Source organism: Oenanthe melanoleuca, chromosome 9 (genome assembly GCF_029582105.1).
Source record: "Oenanthe melanoleuca isolate GR-GAL-2019-014 chromosome 9, OMel1.0, whole genome shotgun sequence".
In the NCBI taxonomy this organism is placed as follows: Eukaryota; Metazoa; Chordata; class Aves; order Passeriformes; family Muscicapidae; genus Oenanthe; species Oenanthe melanoleuca.
In genome coordinates this window covers 8,434,017-8,440,942 of record NC_079343.1, presented here as the reverse complement: position 1 = coordinate 8,440,942, position 6,926 = coordinate 8,434,017, and positions in this window count along the sequence as shown.

Here is a 6,926-nt window from a genome sequence, read left to right as displayed (position 1 = left end):
ACTGCATTGCAGTTTGCTGTGCTGTGCCTCTGATGTTTAATTCTCATTATTTGAGAGAGGTTTTGAGAGGTTTTCGCCTCCCATTGAGCACTTGTATTAATACTCCAGTTCAGGATTTCAGTTCTGCTGCTGATTACAGGCAGGGACAGATCCAATTCCTATTAGGGTGAATTTATATTCTTTAAGAGTCCCAAAAGCTTTCTTCTCCCCTATCACCCTTCTTCAGGCACTGGCAGCCTGGCTATGCTGGGAGGTGATTAGGTTTGTAAATTTGTTCCTGCAGACACTCAGTGACACTGTTCATTTTCTCATCTCCCTCGTGCAGCTGAAATTGTGACAGCCTCACTTCTTTAATTGGGATCATCTCCAGCAGCATCTCAGCATCAGAAGAAGCCTCACAGGGCACAGGCCCAGGAAGGCAGGAGCAGGCAGGAGCTGCTGGGGCTGTGAGCTGCCACAGCTGGTGGAGATGGATCCTCGCTTCCCAAAACTGCAACAGAGGGTGTGAAATACCCTGACAACTGACTGGAGGTGAAAGATGCTTGCTCTGAAGTACTTATCTCCCTGGGCTGGGGAGAAAGGGGAGAAAGTCTCTCCTTGCACTCTTTCCTTAGCCTTGGCTCCCTGCTGCTCTCTTGGGAGTGGTGTGAGAGGTGGAGGAATGATGAGGCACCCAGAGCCTCCCAGCCCTTTAACCCTGTCCCTCCTGCCCCTGTGTCTCTGTGCTGGGAGCTGGGGTTGTCCCTGAGGCTGTGGTGCTGCTTGGTCAGAGGCTGCAGACCAGGAGGGCTCAGCCTGTCCCTGGATCTGCCATGCTCATAGTGCCTGCATTGGGAGCCTGGCCCATCTGTGCTCGTCCCTGACCCTTCCTCAGCTTCCCTCTCCTCCTGGCAAGGCACCAGGGACTGTGTCAGCAATTCACTACAGGTGCTGGGCACACACCTGGCCCATCCTCTCCCCTTGTTGCTTTCTGAACCTGAAGCTTCACCCATGGATGGTTGAAATGGAAGTGTGGTTTGTGGTTTTGCTTTTGTTTTACCAGAATTAGCTTAAAATGTCCCAGGGATTCTCAATGAAAAGAATAAAAAAAGGAGAGTATATTAAAGGAAACTCCCAGGGTAACAGAAAAGATTCTGAGTGTGCAGTGAGTACAAAGGGAATGTATTTTGGCCATTCCAGTGCCTGGAAGTTTTATTTCCAGTCTGGCAGCAGAACTAAGCAAGCAGATCTTGGTTGTGTTCCTGCCCCTCCCTTATTTGTTGGCTGTGTTAGATAGAAGCATCCTCTCAGGATGACCACATGTGCTGGGAACAGCATCACCAGCAGCTTCCTGTGGATGCAGCTCTGGGAACTGGCACTGGTCACTGGGGTGGGTGCACAAAACAGGGATGAATAAATGGGTGTTATGAAACCTTGTGCTCAGATGAAATGCAGCATTTCATGGCACTGATATTCCACTTCCCTGGGGCCTTCCTTGTCCGCTGGGCACAGTGGCTGCTGTGTGGCCTCCTGCCAGTCCAGCCAGCTCTTCAAGCTGTTGCTGCACTCTCCAGAAGTGAGGAGCTGGAAGGTGACTAATCAGGTCGGTTCTGCCACCACCACAAGTGTCTTGGTGGAGCAGATGTACAGTGACACTCTCAGGGCTCCACTGAGGGTCCTACTGGGTCCCCACTGGCCTTGGTGGGGTTTGGCCAGCAGCTGGTTTCACTCACAGGTTCAGTGATTTCACACTGAGGAGGGCAATCCTGTCCAGCTCCCCAAAATCTACAGCCCCAGCCTAAGGTTTTCCAGGCAGCCTGTGTGAGCTGGGGCACCAGAGGAAAGAGTAGGATGAGAGCAGAGTTTCCCTGAGAACTGAACTGTGGTTTTCTCATCTTGTTTTAATTTGGAGCTACTGGGCTTTGTGGAGAGAACAGCTGATTGCAGAAATGCCTCATGCTGATGTTTACCAGATATTCTTTTTAGATGGGAAAGTCATTCTGTGTCATGAGAAATTTCACAAGTGTTAGCTTTTTTTGCAAGTTGGAGTGAAACCAGATTTGAGGAGGTTTAGATTTCTCACAACCTTGGAAGTTTGTCCACCCTTAGGTGCAGCTCTCCGACACTCACTCGAGCTGCTCATCCTGCAGGACATGGCACAGAGTGTTAGAGCAGTTGAGACCAGACAGGTACCATGAAAAGCCAAGCACTTTCTGGTAGAGAAGAGCAAAGTTTTACTTCTCATAGCTGCTTTGCTTCAGCAATTGACCCAGTGGAGACTTCTGTTTTCCAGTCTCATTGTTCAGCTCTGGTAATAACCACAGTTGTGTTTACAAGTTCTGAGTGATGACAGGCCAGAAGCCTCCCCAGATTTGATTCTTCCTGTGTCCATGTGCTGGCTTTGCTTGCCTTCATCCAGGGCTTTCTGTCCCTTGCTCTGCCTGCCATGACACTGAGCTGAGAGCAAGCCTGACCCTGTATGTCCCTGTGCCTCCCCACACAGGATCCCTCAGCCCATTTCCAGGCATCTCTTGTTCTAAGAGGCTGCATTTCATTTGTAATTTGCTGGCTCTGGTAAGGCAGGTACTGTGACATGGGCATCCTGAAAAGCCCTCACACCCATCTGTGCCCTGTGTTGTGTTTGGTTCCTAGGTTTAGCTTGGAAAAAGGGAATTGCTGCCAAGGCATCAGTGGGAGCAGGAGGTGTGTGGTGTCAGAGGTGCAGTACCTTGGCAGCAGGCTCATGGAGGGGCTGCCAGCAGCAGGGGAGCTGGTGGGAGGACATTCCAGGGGCTGGAGCTGGTCCCTCCATGCACAGGGCAGGCTGGCCTTGAGGAACAGCTCCTGCTGCTCCTTGTCTGCAGGAGCTGCTGGCACAGCCTGTCTCCTGAGCCTGTCTGGGGGAGTGCACACACAAACCCAGCAGCAGCCAGAGTGACCCGAGAGGCAGCAGAGAGCTCCTGGGAGCCAGTGCCAGGGTGGGAGCTGCCAGGGCAGGGGCTGAGCTCAGCTGGCAGCCCACAGTGCTGGCCAGCCCTCTGGCACAGGTGGGGTCACTTCCACTCATGGGGGATGTAGAAAGATGCGTCCCAGAGAAAAACCAAAAACCAACAGGGAGGAGAGCAAGGAAGGAAAACCCATAAAACACTTTATTCTAATGTCTTGCAGATCCTCAGCCATTGCCCCACTTATCTGGCTGCTGGGTTTTATTTTCAGCTGATTCATGAGAACGTGTTTTGGAGCCTTTTGAAGTGTGGAGACCACTTCCATCCCCCTGGTGACTCAGACCACGATGGTGAGCCAGCAAGGTGGTGTTTCCATGGCTGTGCTCTCCAGGGAGCTTTGGGGCTGCTGCACCCCAGGCTGCCACAGCACTGCCTGGCAAGGGACTTGTTGGATTGCACAAAATTTATCAGAAACAGAGCAGGATGGGATTTTTGTCCAGGTTTAATTTGAGCTTTCCTGGTGTAGCTGTGAGAGGTGAAGGTTTCTGTGTTTTCTGTGTTCTGCTGTGCTTTTACAGCAGGAGCAGTGGTGAGCCTCGGACAGGCTCGTTGTCAAAGCCTGGGTGTGAGCTGTTTGTGGGGGAAGCTGTGCTGGCAATGAAAATACTCTGCAAGTATTGCAAAGGCAGGATGGAGATCTGCTCCCCCCACAGCCACCATGGAGATCCTGGCTCTCTGAGAGGTGGATGAGGTTAGTGCTGGCTGCCCACACCTGGCGGCCACCAAAAACTTGTCTGTGTTTCTCAGTTGTTCTTCTGGGTGGGATTTGTCTGCAAGAGAATCTGTCATGGTTTTGATTCAATACATGGTTACTGCTTGGAGGGTGATTATTTGAAAGCATTTGTTCTCTCTGTGTTTTGTGCTCTGTCTTGCTTGACCTACACCCAGCAATGCAGGTTGGCAGCCTCAGCCTGTCCATCCATTATCATTAATGCTGCAGCATGTGGTTTCACTTTGTGGAGGATTGCACAGGGCTGCTGATGGTAATGGGAAAGGAGATGTTATGGGCATGCAACAGCCCCTTTAACATCGACATTTTGGATGGTTTTTGAAAGCAGTCACCCATTGTATGTTCTAAAAGCTATTTGCCTGTAATCTTAAATTGTGATAACAATAATAACAATAACCTTGCTGATGCAGAGGTTGTGTGGGAGAAACATTGAAAATTCACTACAAAGCTTTGCCGAGCTTGAAGCTTTTCTTTTTCTCCCTTTTCCTGATTGAAAGCCATTTCTCCCAGCGGTGGCTGGCAGTTCCAGCTGTGGCAGTTCTGGCAGGGTCACAGCAGAGGATCAGGCTCTGGAGGCAGCGTGGCTCTGTGCACACATGAAGGAGGCAGCACAGTCATTTCCCCAGAAATGTGGGGATGCAGTTGGCCTTTGGTCCAGCAAGGTGTCAGAGCAGTGCCCACATCCCCTCCCAGCCCAGCCCAGGTGTGCCCAGCTCCTGCAGCTCACAGAGCCCTGGCAGAAACACCTGGTTGATCCAGCATGGGCAGTGCCCAGGCAGTGCCCTGCAGGGAGGAGGATGCTCAGCCTGCTCCAGAGGCAGCATCACCACGGGAGCTCCGTGGGGCTCGGTGCCAGCTGCAGTGCAGTGCCAAGGAGCATCAGGCCTGGGGGAGGCAGGAGCTGGGGCTGCAGCCTGAGCACACACACACCCCTGGGATGTGGGGCTGCCACACAAAATTAATGGGATTGTCACAGGCTGGTCACGGCTGAGGAGCTGCTCTCCTCCCCAGCCCCTCTCCCGGGGCTTCCAGCTCTCCAGAAAATTACCCTGTAGAGTGCCATTTCTCATGCTTATTCTTAGCCTAATCGTGTGTACTTGGTTCGGGTTCTGGAAGCTCGATGAAAGTCAATTCACTCGAGTTTAAAAATTCAGTCAATCAGATGTGGTTGGCTGAGTTGGTTTTTCTTTCTCCTCACGCTTCACAGACATTTTGGTGGTGGGCATTGAGAGCATTAGGGCTGAAGTTATCCAAACCTCTCCACTGGATAGGAAAATAGTATTATTCTCATTTTATTCAGAAGGAAATGAAAACAGGGATTTTATACAGCTTGCCTAACATCACAGGGAGACTCCTTTTAATAGAAACCAGATCTCTCATCTCCTAATCTTAGAGATTAAAAGCAACAACATCCTTCTTCCCTAATCCTTCTTTCAGACACTTCAAAACTTTGCACTAACAGTTTGTTTTTGTTGGGCATGGCCTTGATAAGTGGTTTCTTTGAGCAATAGCCAATTCACCGGCCATTGTTCAGTGATAATGAGCTGGCTTAACATGAATTCAACAGCATGCCAAGACTCTACACCTGAACAGGCATCCAGAGGTTGAAACTCTGTCTGATAATTGAAAAAAACCAAACCCAAACCATTATTGTTTAAAAAGAAAGATGAGAACAAGTAGGAAGAGGGTGAATGCAGAGGTATGGCATATGTACAAACTGCAGTGATCTCAGGTACTCAGGCTGGATCCTCTGCTTTCTTGTGCTGCCATCACTCCTTATTTCAGTCTTTAGAAATCCTCTTTGTCAGGCATGTGTTGAAACAATGACAGTGCCTTTATTTGGAGATGCTGGGGGCTGAGAATGGCTCTGTGGAGGCTGGTGGATGGTGGTGGAAGGGAGGGAAGCCTTAGCATCTGTAGGAGGGGGAGAAGGGGCTTTTGGATGGCAGTGAAGACATCGTTCTTGCTTGGAGCAATGATGAGATATTCAATGCATCTTTCTTCCATCTGAAGTAGGAGGTGAGAGGCCAGCTAGACTAAAGGCACTGCTTGGTGAATCTGGGCACTCACAGGCAGCAGGGTATCTTGGAGGGATGTGCATAGTGGGAACAGGAATAATGAATGGCTGGTTTTTTTTCCATATTCCTTACATGTTTACATTAATTGAACTACTATTGTCTTTTCTCTTCCCCCTGTCTTTGGAGGTGCTTACTGCTACAGGCTGCTGGAAGATCCTGGGGAGAGGATGGTCCCCTTTGCAGGAGCATTGATTGTGCTTGGAACTGAAGCACTCAGTTTCCACTCTTCCCCTAGTCAAGAAGTGGCTGTTCCACTTGTGTGCTGTGCAGGGCCTTGGATTCTGATCCTGAGGTGTCTTTGCTGCTCCCCTCCTGTGGCTTTAGGTCAGTCTGCCTTTCAGAACTCACACATCTGCAGTAGGTTTGCCTTGTCCTTCGGGTGCTGTGGTGCTGAGGAAGCCCCACATCCACCCGTGGGTTCCCTTCTCAGTGTGCAGGTGGGCAGTGCTCATTCCCAGGCTCCTGTCAGTGACAGAAAACAGCTGCTGGTCCAGCAGCACTGGGTGTGGAAACACTGAGGCTGGCCCTGCTCACATGCTGCCCTGCAGAGCTGTGCACTGCTGGTTCTGCAAAGCATGGCTGGAACTGATTTTGTTTGTTGCTCACAGTAATTTTCTCCTGGGGTCATAGATTAGGCAGTTTTGGTTTGCTCTTTTCCCAGTTTGGTTTTAATTAGTGTTTGACCTCCTCACTGCTGGTTCTCTTCTGCACTTGCTGTATTGTAGTCGTTTTGCTCTGGGCTGTTTTCTGAGAAAAACTAGGACATACTCAGTGCCTTTGGTAGATGTTATGCCTGGAAGGTGGCCCAGTGCTGTAAGAAGTGCTCCTGACTGAGTAATGGGAGCCAAAAACTAAAAAGTTATGCTAGTGTTCCAGTTAAAACATGGGAGTAGCTCACACCATTTCAAAGTGGCTTAGCCTGTGTCATCCCAGTACCAAGAGGAAGGTGAGTCCAGAGCAGTGCTGCTCTCAGGAGATGGCTGGCTGTGTAAATAATCACTCAGACCAGGAGCTGCCAGTGACAGCCTGCAACCACCCTTTCTCCCTGCCCTTGGCTGCTCTGGCAGTCAGGTCAGGTCAGCCCTGCTCTGCAGGACTCAGGAGCAGAGTTCAACACTCTGTGGCCAGGGAGAC